Here is a 23,283-nt window from a genome sequence, read left to right on the forward strand (position 1 = left end):
TACAAATTATGCATACACAACAGAAATTGGTCTCACTGTTTGTGAAACATGTGTACATTAGCTGGATTGCACATTTGACTGTTTTACAATTACATACTGCAGTTTAGATTCCTGAGTACAGAGTGTAGGTTTTAAGTCTGCACCTGTTAGCCTTATACATTTTCAGTACATTCACAGCTACATACAGCTGAAATTGAAAGGTTAACACAGGACAATGCTGGCACACAAACAAGTAAAACACATTCTGATGGCAATATGTACTATTGCTTTTTTTCAGTTATTTGACATGCCCATTCTAAAGTATGCAGGCAAGCAGTGCTAAATCAGTTCACCTCATTTAATGCATTCTGCAGGACATACACATTTCTATTTTTCAGAGACAAGTGAGTTGACACACACTGGTATTTGGGATCACATCTATTAATTTTGACATACATATCTGTGTACAACTCAGAAATCCACAATTACTATTCCTGCATGATCTGCGAATGCTTTTCATGTCTAACTGTTATAGTAGACCTGACATGGCACTTTCGTGGCAAGTTCACTCAGACACACTCATACTCCATTGTAACACTGGCATCCTGACACAGGCATTTATTCCTGACTTTTAAAGCACAATTATATATACAGGGGTACTACCATTACTATAATTTTGATTTCTTACTGCTAATAGTAGGAGGTATTCTTTACTCACCATTCTGCCGATGCAGCCGGGCCAGTCGCTGGGCATGAGCCTCAATATTCTGGGACTTCTTCAAAGCAGCTGTATGGGGACACATCACACATTAATCACACCTGCACAGTCACTAGATGAATGTTTTCCATACTTAGAGATACATACGACTGCATACTTACAGACAGGTGGGACATCCTGTGCTCTGGCTTCTTGGATCCACTGGTCCAAGAGTGCACCTTTCCTCCGCTTCAGGTCAATATGGTGGTGACGTACCTGATCACCAGCCCAAGGTATGCCAGTGGCACTGGTGAGATCACATGCAAGCTGGTCCCAGGCCTCTGCTTTGTACTGCGAGCCCTGGTACTGGGCCTGCAGCAGCCTACCATCATGGTTTTTAACTAGGAGCCCAATCATGACCCTGGACTCCTGGATGCCCCAACGTTACGCTTGGAAGCGAACACCTTCACCAACACCAGACATTTTTCCTCCTGCTGTGAGCAACCCCAAATGGTTATGGCTGTATTCCCACCTGTGCTATTTGAATAGGGCAGTTTTCCCACACTTTTTCTTGATTGGCCGGTTTTAATATGCTGAACTATGCTTAACTCCACACAAATCTGCATAGCAATGCTTACATCAGCTAAGCAGAGCTGAAAGCAGGTAAGCAATGCTTGCATTAGTAAAATATTGCTTAAATCTATTTTGTTTTCATTTTTTTGATTTTTACATTTATATTTTACATATTCCCACCCCTACTGTGCTATACGTGAGACATATGATTGACATATATCATTCAAATTCCTTAAAAGTTTATTAAATAATTTGGCAAAGGGGGAGATTCGAACTGAGCATGTTCTACATGCTATACCATGGCAGTACCATTATGCTACAGCAGCTTGATGCCATTTTCTATCACAGTAGCACTTGTATATCATTTTCAGGATTTCAACCAGGCTAAGCATAGCAGCGCACCACACAAGCAAGCTTCACACTGCTTAAACTTTGGATTTATTTGATGAAAAAAAACTTACATTTTTCTAATTTCTACTGCTTTCTTCTTGCCCTACTGCTTCCATGCATGTAGGGCAAGAGTGCATACATTTGACTGCTACCTTCAAGGAATTTGTGTTTTAGACACTAAAATGTTAGCTATTTACATTTCAGTGTCTTTGGACACTTGTTTACTATATAATATTAGAGCCAGGCTCTAATATTATAAAAATTGACACTCGTCTGTGTCAGAAAGTGCATGTACACCACTTTCTGAGTGAAGGGGTCGTGTTTCATGTGCAGGCACTTTTGATACATGCACCCTGCGCTCGGTCCTGGTTCATGTCTGTTTAGATTAGATAGCAGCTCACCTTCATGCATATGCAAGGCGGGTTGCTATTCTCAACTGACATGAACCACTCCGTGCAAGAATAGCCTTATTCTTGCACAGAGCTTTGTGAATCCTGGGGATAATGAATGTCAACAAATAAGTATCACTTACAATGACATCTGTTATTTGGCATGAATTAAAGTATACTGGGTTTTATTACTACAAGTGCATTTCTTATGGTTTTGCAATTAAACAAGGCATTTACAAGCTGCCAATTTACAGGAAGAATACTAGAGTGAAAGCAGGTTCACAGTCTTGGTTTTCATTGCTGAATCTGTAAGTGACTTTGATGGGTGAAGAACACAAGTCCATGTGTACTTTGCCTTTAGATGTCAGTCACAGTTGTAGTTTTCTGCTAAAACTAATTTCCAGTCATAAAATTGTCTTACCAATTGTGACATGACAATCTAAAATAACAGGATCAGCTGACAAGCTGTAGTATTCGTCTTCTAGGGAGACAAAGTCATTAAAACTAGGCTCATATAGGTGGGTAGGACCATTTAATCTGTCTGAAGCCTCTGCAATATTTTTTTATCTGTATGATGGTTCTGCTAACTTATCACAGTGTCATGCTGCTTCCATGTCATGCCAACAGGCAAGACAAAATGTAAGCAAACTTTCCAGTTTCAAATGCTGAAAGCTTGAGCAGGAAGAAAAGATTGTGAGTGTACATGCATGTGTGTGTATGTGTCTGTGTGAATGTGTGCATGCGTACTAGTGTGCATGTATGTGTGTGTGTGTGTGTGTGTGTGTGTGTGTGCATGTATATGTGTGTGTGTGTGTGTGTGTGTGTGTGTGTGTGTGTGTGTGTGTGTGTGTGTGTGTGTGTGTGTGTGTATGTGTGTGTTTGTGTGTGTGAATGTCTGCATGTCTTTAGTAGATAAAGAACACCTAGCAGGAATGAACAACTTTGTTAATTTCCATTTCTTAGGTGCTTGCCCTAGAATCTGGCACATAGTGAACACTAAATTCTACTGCTGGCACACCATATTAAACTGGCTAAAATGTATTTTGAGACTGTTACAGTCTGTGGATGCTGCAGTCATAGTTAAGGCTTTTTCTATGTGATGAAATACAAAATTGCTTATTCATGCCTCACACAAATGTTTACAATAGTGGAACCTGTTATATGTTTCTTTTTCTTTCTTGTTAACAGTTCAACATAATTTCTGGACGTGCACAGATTGTCACAGTTGCTTAAGTTGACAGATCTGTATTTTTAGAAATTTCTATGTGTCCTATGTTAAAGCATGAAAGAATATACAATGCTGAGTGTGCAGTCATCTAAAAAACTTATCTCTGTTTATATATAGCCCTTAAAAAGTAATTTGCTTATATACCATGGGCCTCCTCTACAGGAGGTTTAAGGTATTATATTGTGAAAACTTTAGCTTTGCTGAATCGTTCTTGTGGCTTTAACTGAATGGTTTATCTGTGTAACTGGATATCTATTTAGCTGTCTGTCTGTCTATCTATAAGGTGTGACTGAAATTCATTCACTATACCTTTGGTTAATATCTGTTTAGCTGACAAAATTTAGTAACTAAACATATGGTTGACAGCTGTGTGAGACAGGACAATTCTCCATGTAGGGAAATAGTCCCTTTCCCAAAGACTGTGAGATCTAATTGTTCATATATATAATTGACAGGGGGTGGGATGTACAGCACCCCATATGAAGGGTTCAGGGCAAACTTTCCCCTGCACAAATGATGTTATAATATAAATTTTTTATTTGAAGTTTTGCATGTATGGAGATTGTTGTCAACTATGTGAACAATTATTTGGTGCTTCATTCAGTTTCAGTTCAATTACCTATCTGTTTATTTATCTATCTACGTTATGTGTATATATATATATATATATATATATATATATATATATGTGTGTGTGTGTGTGTGTGTGTGTGTGTGTGTGTGTGTGTGTGTCTGTGTGTCTGTGTGTGACTCTTTATTTTTATGGGTAATGAGTGATACTGATTATAATTATGTATGCAGTAAAACAGTGAGCATATTGCATATAATATGCATGAAAGCAGCATCCAGCTCATAATTTATGACTTGAAATTGCTGTAGGCATTGAAATGTTGTCAAGGGAATGGGAAAACAACTGTGCTGTGTTACCTAGTGTTAAACTTCAGCAATTATGAATGTGTTAAGGATTACTATTCAGGTAAAAGTTAAGAAACCTTATAAAGGCTACACTGTAATTGAATTACTGCAAATTTTGTATCTGTAGTTATTCCCTAGTTATTTTTCTGTAAGCTAAAGATTGTATTAAACCATATGAATGTATTCTTTCTTCTTACATTTTGACCATTTCGTTATACACTGTCCTATCACATGGGTGTTCTCTGGAACTTATTATCAATCTACAATGTTAGAAGGCAGTAAATAACCAAGCCAGAGTCCTGTGGACAACCATTATCAAAATTTTTGAATTGCTAGTTTTTTAACTCTAGATAGGGCTTCTTGATTTACCTTGTCTGGCCATGTTCATTCCTAAAGAATAAGCCACATGGTGTACTTAAGCAACTGTATATTTATTTTTCTTCTTTGTGCTGCTACTTCCTCTTTCAGCATGGAGTACCAATCAACCTCCTCCTTCTTTATGAAAAACTGTCTCAAAAGTGTGTCCTTGTTCTAATAATTTTTAATTTTTGAGTGTGCCTACTTAGAATACATAAATATTTTTATCATGTGACCTCCTGCCTCCTTTCTTCTGTCTTGTTCATATTACACAAGATTGGTTTGTGCTAGGAATCTATGCAAGAATCTGCATAGAGGGATAATTATTCCTATTTTTATAGATGGTGTTTCTTCCACATGGCTGCCAGTACTCCATCTTTGTTGCTAAGCCACATTGATAGTCTATCATGACATCATCTGTTGTGACTACCATTTTTCATTACTGCTACCACTTCCTATCTAGTTTTATACTCCTTTCATACCATATTTTTAGTTCATTCCTTTGATCTTCCGTAGCCCTCACTCACCATCCCATAACTTCATGGGCATAAGCCACATTGTTTAAGTTTCTGGCATCTATAAGGAGACAAGTTTTTTCTTCTAGACTTTGTTTTATGTCATATGGACTGGTCTTGTAATGACTTCTTTTGTCCCTCTCTGGTAACCATCAGAGAGGCTGCATTTAATATGATCCTCTCTTATATGTTTATAGGCAGTCACTATGCATGCCATCTAAGTGATTTGCTCAGAATCACACAGTAAGTAAATGATGGATGAAGGAATCGATCTCTGTATCACAAGAGACCACTTATGAGCAACTGATAGCCCTATTCCTCCACATTAGCTGCCAGACTTTCCCCCGATCTTATTAATATTTTACCTGTACAACCACTACACTGGCCTTGACAGTATTATGTTATTATCTTGCTTTTTTCCCACTTTTCTGAGAGTTAAAAAAGTTCAGTTACAGGCTTGCTGTTCCTGAACTGTTTGAAAGTTTCTGTGAGGCCATTTTTGCTTGGGCTGAAGGAGGGGCTCTGTGTTCATCAGTGGCAGTGACTAACATTGAGCAGCTTCCCTGCCCCCCGTAGAGGTGGTTACTGACTTGAAACTGTAGTTTTATTGGCCACTAGGGGTCATTTCCATAACTCCTTCATCTTCCTCTCTTAAAACCTAGTTGCCTCGTGGTTTGAGCGTCTTTTCAGGCTTGTTGGCTGTTGGTGAAGCACCCTCCAAGAGGAAAAAACGCTGAGAGAAGAAGGGAGCCACTTTTGAGATTTTAAGTATTTTTTCTCTGTTTATTTGCTAAGTTTTTCTGCATAGCTGCCTAGCTTGAGCATTTTCTGGCTTGTTAAACTTGATTTCTGTATTAGTAGCTGTATTTAGAGCACAACCAAAAGCTGTTTGCTGAATTTCCTGTTTGCACTTAATTTTAAATCGTTTTTTTCTTAAAACTTGCACTGTTATAACTTGATATTACTTGTGAACCTCTGCTATCTCTGTAAAAAACAAAAGCAGCCCCCCAAACATCTCCAGCGCCCAAGTGAGAACTGCTCTCTCCAAAGCAAAAAACACAGCATCCATGGGACCTGATGGTGTCCCCGGCTGTGTGCTCCATGAACTCAATGAGGAATTAAACCCACAGCTAGGACAGCTGTTTAATCAAAGTCTTACCTCTGGATACGTACCCAGGGAGTGGCGCACTGCAACTGTGGTACCACTTCACAAAGGCGGTGCCTCCACCGACCCTGGAAATTACCGGCCCATTAGCTTGACAAGCCTTATCTGCAAAGCCATGGAGAGGATCATAATGGACCTCATAAATAAAGACATAGGGAATTTGCAGACTTTGGATCCAACCCAGTTTGGCTTTGTCAAAGGCAGATCATGCCTTTTAAACTTGGTTGACTTTTGAAACAGTCACCAAAGCCATTGATGAGGGAAAGGCAGTCCATACAGCCTACCTCGATCTGGCTAAGGCCTTCGATACAATACCCCACTCGGGTATCATTGAAAAACTCATCAGCTTAAATGTCAACCCATACATCACAAGATGGGTTGCAAACTGGCTGAGTGACAGAACCCACAGGGTCAGAGTTGCTGGCGCCATGTCAGACTCAAAGCCTGTCACAAGTGGTGTCCCACAGGGCTCAGTCCTGGGCCCACTCTTGTTTGGCATCTACTTTTCCAAGTACAAGCAAACACAGGAGGGTTATGGCTGACAAAGTTTGCAGATGACTGCAAACTGGGCGCCATAGTAGAAAACACATCTGACACAGATATCCTTCAGAAGGGTCTCACAGAAACGGATAACTGGTGCCAGAGCCACGGCCTAAAGTTAAATGCCAAAAATGCATAGTCATACCCTTCGGGAAAAACAAGGTTACCCCTAGCTACCAAATAGGTGGCAATCCACTGAGCACAGAAGAAGTTATCAGGGACCTGGGGACCCAGGTTGATAGTAGTCTGTCATTCGACACCCATGTAGCTAAAGTAGTTAGGAAGACCTTCTACATTGCCCACCTTATCATGAAGGGATTCTCATCTAGATCAAGGGAGGTCATAGTCTCCCTTTACTCATCACTCATCAGACCAATGATTGAGTACAATGCCCCATTCGAATGTATCTGACCCGACACTTGCAGCAGCTGGAGAGGCCACAAAAGTTCCTCACCAAAAGGATAAAGGGTCTCAAAAATCTGTCCTATGCTGCCCGACTGAAAGAACTCCAGCTCTATTCAGTCGCACCGCTTGCTCAGAGGTGACCTTTGCCTAACATACAAGGCCATGTCAAACCCAGATTTGATGAATATGCTTCACCTCAAAAAATCTAGATCCATCAGAGCCACAAGGGCGGAGACTTAAACCTTGACACGGCTATTAATAGGATGTGCTGGAGGGATAGATTCATCACCCAAAGACTCCCTATGCTGTGGAACAAAATCCCGGTACATGTGAGGCAGAGCACCTCGCTGGCCTTGTTCAAGAGAAATCTTGACCAATGGATGGGAGATCGCAGATATACCCCAGGGATTACCTCAGTGTCACTGCTCGACAGAGGCACAGCAAAATAATGGGTATAGTTCCCCATACTAAAGGGGTGGCATAAGCCACAAAACGATGGGCTAGGCTTGTAAATGCCCTCGGGCAGATAGCCTAGTATGAACCTATGAACCTATAAAACAAAGCATTCCAGCACTCAATTTCTGACAATACCTTTGTTATTTTCACTTGACGGACTGTATTTGATTTAGCCAGTAGGACCTTTATGTTACTAGACCACTTTGCTATGGAATATGAGCCTCAAAGGCATCTAAATAAGTCAAAACTATGTCCTTCAGCATGGATTCCAAAATTTACATACAATTGAGGTTAAGGTAACAGGTGAGTAATTTTTCACTTCTGGTTGTGCCTAGGTTTGGAAAGGAAAAGATAAATTCAATATAATTAATTTTACTACTGATAATAAAAAATACAATTTACACATCTTATAGAAAAAATTATGACTGTTCTAATATTTCATTAAAACGTACAGATAAAAATATGACTGATAGCAAAGTTGTAGCTGATTGCCTTGCCTTGATTTCTGGCAAAGACTGCAGCAACTTGTCAGACAAGAATATTGTCTTGTTTTCCAGTACTTCTCTAGATTCATATCAAAGTATCTATGAGACTAAGGTAAAAGAAGCTTTAGACAGAATCAAAAAATACACTGTCCCAGGCTTGGGTGATACAAACCATCTTTTTTTATAGAGCATTAAAGAACAACTCCAAACCTGACTTATTTTTTTCCAACAAATGCTTACATTTCGATTTGTACCAGAGTTTTGGAAGAAAGCTTATGTGATCCCTGTACCCAAGCCTATACAAAAGACTTGCTATGACAATTATCATCCTAATACTGTAAGTTTAATTTGTTTAATGGGGAAAACATATAAATGGGTCCTACTATATTTGGTGGATAAATCTAGATCACACTAACCACTTCAGATAAATCAACATGTGTTCTGAAAGGGGTGCTCTTGCATTACAACCATAATATCCCTTTATTCAGAACTAATGAAATTCCTCAGTAATGGAATTCCTGTAGATGTGGTTTTCCTTGATATGTCCATGGATTTTAACATTGTCACTTATGACTCCATGGAAAGTAACTTTAAAGGGCATACTATTAAATTGGGTTTCTTTTGAATATGTCTTGATCGAACTTGAAAGCACAAAAAGGCAAAATAGCGAAACGGCATATAAGCAAATTCTTTCCCTGGGAACGAAATTGCTTGGCTGTTTCCGTTACTTTGCCATTTTCATGACTGTAGTGGAATCTCGGAGTTGGTATATTTAAGTAGGGGGTGTGTGTGTGTGAGAGGCACAGCCCCCCACATCGGGGGTGGGGGGGTGAAGGCCCCACTTTATGTAATGTTTTAAATTTTTTTTTTTTTTTTGTGGAACAGCAATTTTTTTCCTTGGGAAAAAAATTGCTGTTCTAAGCATTCAAGATCGTAAGCTTTCACTTACATGGGTTCAATAAATCATCGTTTGCTGTTTTAAGCGTTCGATGATTTAACATAGACCCTATTAAATCAGAGTCTATATAGCTAAACTGTAGATGTTTCCTAGTATGAATTAATGTTTTTTATCTTACGACTTTAAAATCCTGAGTGGTGCACTGCAGTAGTTAATAATGGGTCCACATCTATTTGTCTACTCTTCCAGTGAGTCTTTATTGCTGCCTAGCTAATTATGCCTGCAGATTGAGTTGCTGCTATGATCTAAAACTATTACAGAACCATATGAATGATTTTCACTTATGATGTATCAGAAATAAGGTTGCTTTTAATTATAAGGAGAGTAAGATACTTCATAGTGGAATCAATAACCGAGAATACTCTTACATGTTAGATAATCATTTATGATCTGATTGCAATAACTGTACTGAGCCTGGTGCTGTAATAAATGACGAAGTTTATAGGAAAGGTCATATAAATATACAAACAAAAAACACTATACCATAGTGAGAATAATTATAGGTTCTTTTGCCTCCAGATGCTGGAATGTTCTTCTTCCCTTGTACAAGATGGTGATAAGACCAATACTGGAGGCTGGTTCCTGTTTTTTCTTCTCATAATGCAAACAGCATAAATAAACGTCTGCACAGGCAAAAGTAATTTAATAAATAGTAAGGTCAGTTTGGTACCTTAAATACAAAGATCACTTGAGTGGCCTAAAACTTTACTCATTTTACTACAGACTTGTCAGGGTTGATTTAATATAGGTATTTACATGTCTACACAATGAATTAATGTGCATTGGCTTAGATATCACTTTTTATTCACACTCTAGACCTACCATAAAATAATGGCCTGCTTGTTTGTTTTAACTGGAATCATAAGTTTAAACAGAATTAATCTTTGACTACTCAATGTTTTTATTTATTTTTTATTTTTATTTTTTATTTTACATTTGTTAACCGGGAAGATCCGACTGGATACATGTCCATTTTCAGCGGAGGCCCGGGGAGAAAAGCTCCAACCATGACAAAAACTTTAAAAGCACAGAGTAAATATACAAATTAAACTAGAACAAAATAAGTTATTCCATCATATTTGTACCGGATGTAAGAAAGATTAGCATAATAAGGAATATGTAGAATATTAGCCAGGTGCTTGGGAACTATGTCAAACAGAGAGTTAACTAGCCTGGGTTTAGACAATGGCAAGTACGTATTGAACCCAGGTGTGTTTTTAGTTTAGTTTTAAATTGACTTAAAGTGGAGAGAGAGGTGATATCAGGGGGAAGTTTGTTCCATGTTTTCCCTGCAGAGTTGGTGAGAAGGGAGTCACCAGCTGAGTTGTTAGTTTTGCATGTCTGGATGAGAAGACAGTTGGATGACCTTAATGGTCGTGGGTTGTTACAAAGGGCAACCAGCTTTTTGAGTGAAGGAGTATAGTCGGGGTTGTATATAATTTTGTGGGTAAGGACTAGTAGGTTGTAAGAAATTAGGTTCGGTAGCTCAGTCCAATTGAGCTTGGCTAAATTGGTACAATGATGGGTCCTATATGGTGACCCAGTAACAAACCTAGCGATATGATTGTAGCAATTGGAGAGCTTGTTCATGACAATTTTACTTATGTTGTGAAGTAAGGGGACGAGTACGAGAGTGTGGAGAGAAGGTGAGTCTGGGCAATGGCAATTTTGGCTTGGGGGGTCAAGAAGCTATTTATTCTATATAACGAGCCTAGCTTCTTATTGATGGTTTTAATCATTTGGTTTACATGTATATCAAATTTTAGATTGTTGTCTATGGTTACCCCTAATAATTTTGTCGAAAGGTCCGGAGAAATTATGGTCCCATCCTTAGCTTGGATCATAAAGTTGATGGAGCAAGACCTTTTAGTCGGTGGAAACAACAACATTTTTGTTTTTTTAGGATTAAATATCAAGCGACGACTAGAGAGCCAGTTTTCTATTTTGCTAAAAGTAGACTGGGATAATAATTGTAACTCTGAGGGGGTTGCACCAGAGCATATCAACGTGGAGTCATCTGCATATTGTATACAACTGGCATTAGGTATGACTGTATGCAGGTCATTGATAAAGATGGAAAATAACAGTGGCCCTAAAATGGATCCTTGAGGGACTCCCAGTGTATTGGGTAGTAAATTAGAGAGTTTAGTCTGCCATAAAACTACTTGTTTTCTGCCATATAGATAGGAACTAAACCATTGTATGGCAATAGTATCCAGACAAAGTGAAAGCAATGTGTTGATTAGAAGTTTATGATCCACCATATCGAAGGCTTTGGACAGATCCAGGAATATTGCAGATGAGATATTGTTATTATTTCGATAGGTGTTTATGGTATTAGAGAAGACAAGAAGGCCTGAGGTAGTACTATGGAGAGGTCTGAAACCATGTTGGGTATCAGCCAATAGGTGGTTGACGAGTAGGTGTTGCATGAACTGTTTCTGAACACATTTTTCCAATATCTTTGCTAGAGGGGAAAGTATAGATATGGGCCTGTAGTTAGAGAGCTCTGTGGAAGTGCCACCTTTGTGGAGAGGAATTATATAAGATATCTTCCAGATATCGGGGATTTTGGCCTCTGCTAAGGAGCCATTGATGAGAATTGACACAGGGTAGGCAATGGCCTCAGCTGTTTTTTGCAAGTATTCAGCTGGGAGTTGATCAGCTGAGAGTGTGGAGGGTTTTAGTTTTTTGATTAATTTGCAAATGAATGAAGTTGCTACAGGTTGAAAGGTAAATAGGGGAATATTTTTGTAGGTGGGAGTGTCAAGGGTATGGGAGCTGAGTGGCAGTTGATTAGAAAGAGTTTGAATTGTCTCGGTGAAGAAGCGGTTAAAGCTATTGGAGACTTCGTCAGGGGATTTATCGATGAGTGTAGCAGGGACAGGGGTAGTAGTGCGACCAGGGTGAAGAAGTTTATTTAGTCCAGCCCAGAATTTTTGTGGACAGTTTTGATGTTCAGTTTGCAGTTTACAATAGTATTGTCTTTTATCTAGTAATATTAGTCTTTTAGTTTCATTCCTAAGTTGTCTATATTTAATTTGGTCAGGAGGGAGTGCAATGCAATGCAAGTAAGAGATGGAATAATTTATCTGTGTACATAAAATCTTCAGATAGTCTTACAAAATTTAAAAATAATGTCAATGAGTGATTTGCTGATAAGGTCTATTTGGACCATATTATGTATTTAGCCATGATTGAATAATGATCACTGAACATTGAACTTCACTACCAGAAAAGAGAATGTCTCTTTCAGGAGTGTTTATATTGTCTTCCTCCCACAGATTAAAAGGGTGGCATTTAGTGTTTCAGTGAACCCCATTCCTCCCAAACAAGGCTGTTAAAAGATTTGTGGCACAGCAGAATTATGGCTGTCTGAGACCACACTAGGACTGTTGAATTTATTGGTTAGCATTCCTCATTCCTTTCTTTTATCATGAGCATGCTTGACTAACAGTGAACCATTTCATATTTCCAAGGAAATAGATGTGATCTATAAAATTATAAAGAAAGAATTGTCTGTACTTCATGCTGGCCATCTAATAGCATCTAGTGCTGCTAAACTGCTGCCTGCTGGTTGATGAATGATCCTAAACTGCAATTGCCAATGTTTTAGATGGATCATTAAATAAATAGTAGAATTAAAGGTAGAATGTTAGCTATGTTTTAACTAAATCTGCCCATGAACAATGGGAGGAAACAGCAACTAAAGAAAGAGTATTTAACTTGTTTTCTTTCTAAGTATGTAGTGCCCTCACTCTATGGTTCTCTTCTGTAATTGACTTATTCAAAAACAGGTAGTGTGTTCCCAGTAAATAAACTAGTGAGATTTTTGACTATTTGTAAAGAATGTACATTACATTCACCTCTGTAACTCGCTACAAAGAAAAAAAAAAAGACTCCTGGCAATAAGCAGGTGTTTAACAGTACAAAAAAGTTTCAGTTTTGTTAAAAGGTACAGAAACTCAATACTTTAAAACTCAAATTAAGTAAGACTGGCAAGACAGTAGATGTGCCTTCGTGATCATTCAGGATAAATCATATGGTGCACTACAAATGAACATAATGTCTGTTAAGATATTGTACAGAAATCACTAATACTAAATGTCTGCATTCCATGGCTGTGATTATATTCCTTTATACCAAAAATGGCTGAGGAGAAATCAATTAAAATGTTTGGTACAACGTCCTGTGACCAGCTTCAGTTTCTGATCGTCCTACATTAACTGTATCATACATGTGATAAAACTCATTACCCACATAAGTACAGCAGACTGATTACATTGTTAATACACTGCATGCATTACACTTAAAACATGCATGCAGAAACCTGCTGCTGTCACTTGTTGTGAGAACTGCCTGTGGCTAAAAACACAAAAGTAAGAATGTTTCTTTATGTTTAAAGACAATTGACAGCACATTCTATAACATAGGAGTGTGAATGGGCACTGAGGCTAAATCATAGTTGACAACCCATCAAATTACTGGTTAATGCCTGTCAGTAAAAGATTAGCCATGATATTGTGAAAATGTGTGTGTGTGCGTGCGTGTGCGTGTGTGTGTGCATGTGCGTGTGCCTGTGTGTGTGTGTGTGTGTGTGTGTGTGTGTGTGTGTGTGTGTGTGTGTGTGTGTATGTGTGTGTGTGTGTGTGTGTATGTGTGTGTGTGTGTGTGTGTGTGTGTATGTGTTGGGGGTGTGCATGCTTTCTTGAAACATATCTTCATTTGTCTTATTCCTCTGAAACTCTTGACATTTCCTTGGCCTTAGCTGCCATTTTAAAGTCAGCTATATGCAGTAGGCAGACTGGCAGCTTCTAAACTGTCTGCAGGTTTGTGTGCATGTGTCTGTGATAAAAAAGAAAGGCCCAGAAATCTACTTCCATTTCTCCCTCGCCTAGTGAACTCTGTGGATTGTGATGGCTGTTTACAGGGTTATAGGAGTTGGTTGTAGCTCCTCATCATGGATAGACATGTATTTTGGTCAGCAAATCTGACAATGAAATATTTTTTTTGTGTAGAAACTGTTGCACTCATGAAACCTTTGAAACAGTGCAAGATAAAATGGACATACTCAACTTCATCTCCAAGTTAAGCTATACTAACGAAACAAAAATATATACCTGCAAAGAATTGATAATCTACCACAAACTGAAAATAGGGAAAAAGGAAAGAAATAAAAAAGTAAAGAGAAGAAAGCAAAAAAAAAAAAAAGAAAACAAATGAATCTTGGATGTTTTCAAATTTAAAGCAGATAAATGTTTACAGTATTTTGAAACAAGCTATAAACATATCGTTACTGTCTAATATAGTATGAAAGCTGTAGTTTTGCTGGATGACTATATTGCGTAACTGAGAAAAAATGTTTCAAGTATTTTGGATGAAAATTAAGCAAGCTGTTTGTCAATGCTAAGTCTGCATGGCTGCTATATAGTTTTGTTTAATAATGTTATGTCTTCTCAAGTTAATGAAAAATATGTTGGTTGCATAAATGTTAACATGTAGGGTGAGATTCAGAAACAAACAGTACAATGCATTAAGGAGATTTTGTGTTAAAGTGTGACATAAAGGGTGAGTCAGAGATGCAAGTAGTTCTGTCGCACAACCAAATTAAATTGTGGAGTTGGCATAATGTGCAACTGCCTATATAATGATATGGAAATGAACACAATAATTCAATGACTGCTCCTAGCTTGCAGTCATTTTCAAGCCCAGTCAGCCAGAGCCCTTTCATGTTTGCTTTTACTTCAGAAAAGTAGATGCCAAACATGAGAGGTCCAGGCACAGAACCCTGGTAGACTCCATTAGTGACTGGTTTCTTTGTGGAAGTAACTTCCCTTATTTGGACCATCTGCATCCAATCTGTGAGCCAGTTGGCAGTTGAGTAGGTGACATAGGAGTTTATTACCAGTTTCATTAGCTTTTCTACTATGCTCAAGTGGGGAATTGTGTCAAAAGCTTTGGCCAGGTTGGGGTATGCAGTGCATATCATTTTGCCTTCATCCATTGCTTCTATGAACTTTTAAAAAAAGAAAACACCAGGCTGAGTAAGCATTACCTGCACTTGACAGTGTTATGAGGTTTCATATGTCCTGGTTGATTCATTCCATAAGTCCTTACATGGCTTTGCATATGAGGCTGGTCAGACTTATGGGTCTATAATTCACTCTGTCTGTAGGAGGTCCTCCCTTATGCAGGGGAATGACAGTAGCTATTCTCCATTTGCTTGGTACAAAACCTGTCTGGAGGCTGAGATTGAACAGTGTTGTTAGGGGTGTAGCTAACTCATGCTTCATAATATTTAAGATACATCCAAGGATATTGTCAGGACCCATCAATGCAGTATTTTTAGCTTTTGATAGCACTTTTAGGACTTGGTCTTGTGTGACAGCTGGAGGTGAGCCAGTTTCAGGTATATCTTGAGGGACAGATAGAGGAGAGAAAGGGATGCAGTTGGAGCTAAATGTATCAGCCAGCAGGTCAGTTATATGTTTGGCATGAGTGTAGGTAATGTCATTCACAATCAGCTCAGTGCATTACTCCATTGTGCTTATCAGATTATGAACATAACTAAGAAAATGCCTTGTTATTGTCTTTGAGTTGGGTGTTATTTTAGCCTCAAACTTGGCTTTAGTGGATTTTATTAACTTCCTGAGTTGTTTGTTTATTTCAGTGACAAGAGCTCTAACATTTTGGGAATTGCTTTTTTTCTTTTCATAAAAATTATTTTCCTTTTATTAGAATACTTGTGATATTATGGTTGCACCATGTGGGTTTGTTTCTGGAGTTTGTCCTATACTTGTCCTTATGGGATACAGCTGCATCTATGTGGCTGTTTGTGTGTTGGTGTAGTGTAGTGGTGTATGTGATGATATGAGCTAGTGCCAGCATAGCCAGCTGGAGTTCTGTAAAGAATGATATGTCCTTTGAATTTCAAACTGATTTATACAAGATGATTGTGCTACAAATGCATTAGAACTGTATGGCATTTGAATATTAAACTAATTTGCACAATCAATTATGTTACAAATGTATTAGAAATGTATGACATTTGAATATCAAAATGTGTTTGTAAAGTTGCTAGTGTTAAAAGATGTATCAACAGTGGGGGCTGCTGGACTGAGAGGGATATGTATGTGAGACTGTATGTATACATGTTAGCAAATGGGCACTGGAAGAGGAGTGGTTAACCTCAGTCGAGTTAGTTTTGGAAAATAGTTGAAATTAAATTAGCTGTTAAGCCTTAAACACGGCACCCCATTATGCTGAATATGATGGGGACACTAGGGCTAGAAGAAGCCTTTGCTTATTAGCTCAGTAAAAAGATGGGAAGCCCCAGGCACTACCATAAACATTTAGATGTGTATTGTAGCTGTCTATGCTAAATTCCTGTCTCAGCTTCAAAGGGGGATACTGTGATAACCTAGAGCCCAGTAACCAGGTGAGGTCATTCTACCAGTCATCTTGGAAATTATGTTTTAGATATTACAGAGAGTGTTCTCTCAGAATTGAGTATTTGGTCTTGGGTGTGACAACAAGAAGAACAATTCACCACATCATCTACCTTGTTCTATTAAGTAAGTCGGGAATAAATATTCTCCTACATTCAGTCAGGAAAATATAGTGAAGCTTAGTTTGGATATTATGTTTATTTGTCGGAGTCTGTCCATCAATGCTATTTTCAATATTTCCTGTGATTTGAACTCTGTGGTTTACTGTAAATATATATTCTGTATTTTCATGCACTTTTATTATTTATTATATATATTTAAAACTTTTTATTTTGGCTGGGCCTTTTAGAAAGTATTTAACCTTTGAGAGTACTTATATTTATTTTTTGAGACTGTGCGAGCCACTGCTGAAACCTACCTGTCTTGGTCAACTACTACCATTTGTATTAGTATTAATATTACACATTATAATTGGACACCCATTTGTTAAGACCCTAAGAACAGCTGATTGTGGAGTGTTTGGTGGCTGTGATAAGTGAAGTTTGGCACAGACAAATTTGTCACGGGAATGTTTAATGTGGGATGGGGGGTGTTGGGTGGTAGCTGTGTTAGGTTATTTGGGTGGCTGAGAAGGGTTAGGAAAGGGTTAAGTGAGTTGGGATTTGAAGGGAAGTGAGGTAGTGTTAGGAGTGTGGCTTGAAGGGTTTTTGAAAGGAAATCCAGAGTGAAACTGCTAGATCAGGAGTTAGAGCCAGATGTCCATGAGGTAGGGTCTGATTTTGGTTTACAGCCAGGGAAATTGGTTGACATCACAGGCCCTGCTACAGGAAAGGGCTCCCATTTTATTTATCCTGCACATATCTCTGTTAGTAAAGGAGAAGCTTTGGAAAGGGGAGTGCGTCGATATTTTTGAATTGATAGTTGCAGATGGGTTTCAGCGGTTGACGGAAGTGGAGACGGCTAATGGGGAAGGACCTCTTGGCTGCATTGGCTGCGATAGGTCACAAAAGGGTAGGCAGGTTTCGGGCTAAGACATGGGATAATTGGGTCCTAGGTTTCATTTATTATATGGCAGTGTGTTTGGAAAGGGACACTTCACTGGCTCTTCCTCTTTTGGCTTATTCTTTTAACTATTAGAGAAGCACAGAGGTTGAAGCCCAGTTATGCATGGTTATGGTATGATGAAAAATTTTGCAAGCGTAAAGCAGTAGATAAGTCTATACATTGAGAGGTCAGACATCTGGACATTTGGCTGTCCACCATGATGGATACCAGTGGAGGGGGTCTTAGATAATCTCAGCCATCTGAGGGAGGTGCAAGGATATGTTGGGCGTTCAATGCTGGTAGGTGTTCCTGGGTGGGTTGTAGATTTGCTCATATTTGCTCGAAGTGTATGGGGGTGCATGCATTTACACAATCTGCGGGGGGTGGGGTTCAGGTTGGGGGTCAGGCACTGCATTTTGGGGGTATAAGATGTTGGAATAGTTCCCGTTCAGCTAGGTGGGTGTGGTCGGACTTCTTTTCGGGGCCAAAGGGGGTTCCTTTCGAGGAGGTAGAGGCAGTTTTGGAGAACCATTCACCTATTAAGGTGAATATATTGAAGGACTTACTGATGCATTATTCACTGCCGGTGGTAGCAGGGGAGTTGATAGAATGTTATTCCAAAGGGTTTTCAATTAAGACTGAATTGGTGGGGTGCTGGAGGGTGGGGAGAAATTTGATGTCTGTCAAGGGCAGGGATGTGATTTTGCAAGAGGTGACTGACAAAGAGTGTCAGGCTGGGAGAGTGTTAGGTCCTTTTTGTTACTCTCCTTTCCCTAACTTAAAGGTGTCACCATTAGGTTTGTTTCCAATGAAAAAGCTGGGTGAATTTCACTTAATTCTTCATTTATCATACCCTGCAGGTGAGTCAGTGAATGATTTCATTTCCAGTGAAGAGGCTAGAGTAACGTATTCATCTTTGGATGATGCAGTTCGGGTCATTAGGAGTTTAAAGGACTCTTAGTTAGTTAAAGTAGATATTGAGTCAGCTTTTTGTTTGCTATTTGTGAGGGAGAAGGATTGGCCGTTATTAGGCATGGTGGTACGGGACAACTTTTATTTTGACACTGCCATGCCTATGGGATGTGCAGTGGCATGGGTTACTTTTGAGACATTTAGCTCAGTGTTGCACTGGATATGGCAGCAGAGGGTGGAGGATCAACAAGCCGTACACTATTTAGATGATTTTTTATTGGTGGGAGAAGGTAAGCCAGGGGCGCGGGTAGCTATGCAAAAGTTTTTGGGGATGTATGAGGCCTTGGCGGTACCTTTGGTTAAGCATAAGGTGGAGGAGGGCCTGGTGAGGGCCTTGGAATTTTTGGGGTTAACGGTAAATGCAGAGCAGTGTTTGTTTAGTTTGCCTCCAGGTAAGATGGTTAGGCTGTGGGACAAGATCATTTGGGTGAAGTCTAGGCCTAAGGTTCAGGTGAAGGATGTTATGGAATTGTTGGGCTTGTTGAACTTTGCGTGCAGGGTGGTGCATCCTGGGTGGACATTTTGTTAGTCTGTGGAATTTTTGTTGAAAGGATGTAAGAGTAAGCATCACAGAGTATGGGTCAGTAAGTTGGCATGAGAGGATTTAGATTTGTGGATGGAATTTTTACAACAGTTTAATGGGATTTCATTTTGGCAGTTGGATTGGGTTACACAAGTAGAACTGCAGTTGTTTACTGATGCAGTTGGGGGAGTTCACAAATGGGTGCTTACTTTGCGGGTCAGTGGTTTGCTGTTCCATAATCGGAGCATTGGTCAGAGGAGTTGAAACAGAATGTTGCCTTTTTGGAGTTGATGCCAATCTGGGCAGCTTTGGTGGTATGGCAGGATCATTTGAAGGGTCAGTGTGTGATATTCCATTCAGATAATTCTGCGGTGGTGAGAGTGCTACAAATAAAAATGGCTAAAGCACCTCACTTGTTATTTATTGTTAGGAAATTGGTATTGCATAGCTTGCTGATTAACTTTTCTTTTATAGGGTTGCATGTGCAGGGGGTTTTGAATGAGATAGCTGCTAGATTGTTTTGTTTTCAGTTCTGCAGGTTCCATCAGGTGGCTCCGGATGCAGCTTTGCATCCATCAGTTGTCCCTCCCAACATTTTGCAGATTGAGCTTTAGTGATTGGCAGACTGGTGTGACAATCATGGGTGGCATCCATGATGGGAGTCTAAGGTAGGGCATTGCTTGAATTTGACAAATATTCGTGTTAGTTATCTGATGAGGACTGCATGTGGTCTGAGAATTTACTATTACATTATCTAGCCATGTTGAAGGGGCAGGGAAGGGCAGTAAAAATGGTGGGGTGGCCTTAGCAGCCATTGCTGTGTATATTTGGTTGGTTGAATTAGAGGATTTCACTAGGTTATGGGTGGTGAGTAGAGTGTTAAAAGGGTGGGCTAGAGTTGAAGGGAGCAGCACGAATAGGAGATGGCCGGTTACGAAAAGTATTTAAGCATATTGTTAAAGGGTTTGGGTAAAGTGTGTGGTTGTTTGGATGAGTATGTGTTGTGGTATACAGTTAGTGTTTGGATGTATTGCGGTGAATTTCGTGTGTCGGAGTTATTGGGTTCATTGTTATGGGAGGATGTATTGATATTTCCTAGGGTGGTGCATATTAGATTCCATTCTTCAAAGACAGATCAGGAGGGGCTTGAGCCTTCCATTGTTTTGGAGGAGGTGGGGGTAGCTTGGAGATGTCCAGTAGTTTAGGGAAGAAAGTTGTGTGGGGTATGGAAGGGTAGAATTCAAGGGTTGTTTTTTTCAGCAGTGAGTGGTGAAGCATTGACAGGTGAGCAATTGAATGTGGTTATGAGAAGGATGTTTTGGACTGTGGGTTTGCAAAGGGATACGTTTTCTTCACATTCCTTTTGGATTGGTAGGACATTGGATCTGGCTAGAGAAGGTAGGTCAGTGGAAGTAATCAAATGGGTGGGTCAGTGGACATCCAATGCCTTTTTGAATTATATTAAATAGTTTGTAGAGGCTTTGTTTTTAAAAAAAATGTTTTTTTCCTTTCTCTCTTCTCTTAGATCGGAGATGGATCATTATTTTACGCCATTCCTTCATATTCTGGGCTGCTAGGCATGTGGAGGTTAGATCCAATGGCATAAATCTGGGTTTGAAAATTTTGGCTTAAAAATCATTTGGCATAGTGTTGGAGGGCTAAGGTGGAGTCAAATATTGCAAGAATTTAATGGGTTGCAGGATAAGTGGGGGTTGGCTCAGGTGTTAGTAATTCATTCAGGTGGCAATGATTTAGGCAGGGTACTGAAGAAGCAGTTGATTTGTCAAGTTCGTGAGGACATTTTAGCATTGTGGAGAATGTATCGAGGGATGGTTGTTATCTGGTCTGAGATTATTCCTCGGTTGGTATGGAAAGGGGCACAGAATTTTGGCACCATGGAGAAGCCTCGCAGATATGTCAATTTTAAGTTGGCAAAATATTTGGGAGAAATTGGGGTACATATGGTCTGGTATCTAGAGTTTGACATTAAGGATCCAGTGTGGTACAGACCGGATGGTGTCACCTCAATGATTTTGGTTTGGATTTATTTAACCTTAATTTGAGTTTAATGGTGGATGATCTTATGAAGAAAGGTATTGTTTGTGTGGGAACAGCCCTTTAAGGGCTAGCTGGTGGAGAAGATGGTCAGGCCTGACCCTCTTCTGTTCCCCTCTACAGGATGGTGGATGAAAATTGGTAGTTGTGAGGAATTAAGGTGAGCAGGGACTCTGCCTTTGTTGTTTATCCAAGGTGAGCAGGTACGCTGCCTTGTTTTTGGCTATTGTACATATGGGTGAGCGCGGACGCTGCCTGTATGTTGATTTGATTGATGTTTGTTAACAGTTTTGTTGTTTCCTTAGCTAACTGTATTCAAGGAGTGAGCAGGAATGCTGCCCTTATGTTTGTCTTTTATGTTCAATAAAGTTACATTATTAAGCAATGTATCACAATAAAGGTCGCCAAACATCTGTGGGTGTTTGTGTATTTATTAGGACCGTGACAACCACCTTATACTCTTGGCAGAAGGGACACAGCAGGTAAATCTGTGCCAGTTTTTCACAGGTGTGTGTGTGTGTGTGTGTGTGTGTGTGTGTGTGTGTGTGTGTGTGTGTGTGTGTGTGTGTATGTGTGAAAAATCTTCCAGTGTTTGTGTCAGCTACTTGGGCAGGGACATGAAGCAATGGTTTCACAGAGGGGGTGATGGAACACTTGGCTTGAACATTCGGCTGAAGATCTAACCCTACAGTTGTGCCAGTTTAAAGTCTTACTGGAGACCTGGAGGGAGACAGATATAGAGAAATCCAGACCCCTGGCTGAGCGCGTTCCCTGTCTGCTCTTAATGGAAATTGTGCTTGATGCAGAGAGGTCTGCACCTGGAAATACTGAGTCCATCCATTTGTATTCCAAGTGCAAATCCCTCTCCAGTGTCAGTGGTGAGGATTCAGTCTCCCTGATTACTGGTCCTGAGAGGGGGCAATCCAATCTTGGTGAGCAGATGGGTTAGTTATTATTTGAACTTCTATACCCCGTAAGCAGTTGTCACTAAAGAAGCTGTCTGTACTCTCAAGCAGCCACAACAGACATTCAGAGTTTCAAATCATAATAGTTTTATTTATTTACATTTTGTTAGTTTAATTTAGTCAGGGAAAGCAGACAAGGATGCCAGCAGAAGATTTTGAAAAACTGACAAGGAACCAGTTGGTTGAGATGTCCCAAGCCAAAGGACTGGTGCATGCAAACCTAACAAAAGGAGAAATGATTTCAGCCATAATCACAGCTGCAGCATAAACCAGCAACCAGGAAGACAACTGATCTGGCACTGGGGATGTACAGCTTTGAGGCATGAACTGGAGGCCAAACATTTGCAATTTGAATCAGCAGAGAGATTGTATAGTTTGGAGGTTGAAGTAGAATCGGCAGAGCGACTGCGGCACTTGGAAGCTGAAGAAAATGAGTGGCAGAGGCAACATGAAAAAGAAATGCTGACTCTTTGCCAGGGTCATGGGGGTAATGGGAAAGGGAGTAATCATACCCAGAAGCAATAAAGGTCAGTAAACTTCTTCCTCAGTACCAAGATGGTGATAATTTTGATAGTTTTATTCATATATTTGAAAAAGTATACAAACAGTATAATGTTGACCGAGGGCTCTGGGTGGAGTTCCTCATCCCCCTTACTCCATGGTAAAGCTGTAACTTCTGTTTCTAAATTGTCTGATACTGATTGCTTAAACTATGATACAGTTAAAAAATGTTTTTTGGAATTTTTTAAGTTGATGTCTGAAGCTTACAGAAAAATTTTCATGAGCATAGATGTAAGGCAGATTGAAAGTGTTTGTGATTGTATTGCTGAACAAAGCACTTATTTTTATAGGTGGGTGAGGGGGTGTCAGGACACCACTTTTCAAGGGCTGGCAGACCTTTTGGTGAGAGAACAAGCCCTTAGCACTTTGCCTGAGGACATGATAATCTGGTTGTCTGAAGAAGTTGGGTTATTAAACTTAACAAAAGTGCTAACTTACACAGTGACTATTTCTCAGTTATTTTGCCTCTGATTTTTTTAATTTCAAAGTAGCTGGCTTTTGTTTTATTCTAGTTTGGCAAACAAGGAATGCAACTCTGCAGATGAGCTGGGGAAAAAGGGAATCTATACCTAACAAGCAGGGCATCACTGCACAGGAAAGGTATACCCAGTGCTGCACATGGATATAAGGGAACCAATGTTGAACAGCCTCATCTACCCCAGC

Source organism: Protopterus annectens, chromosome 8.part0, assembly GCF_019279795.1.
Source record: "Protopterus annectens isolate FY-2018-M chromosome 8.part0, PAN1.0, whole genome shotgun sequence".
NCBI classification, from domain to species: Eukaryota; Metazoa; Chordata; order Ceratodontiformes; family Protopteridae; genus Protopterus; species Protopterus annectens.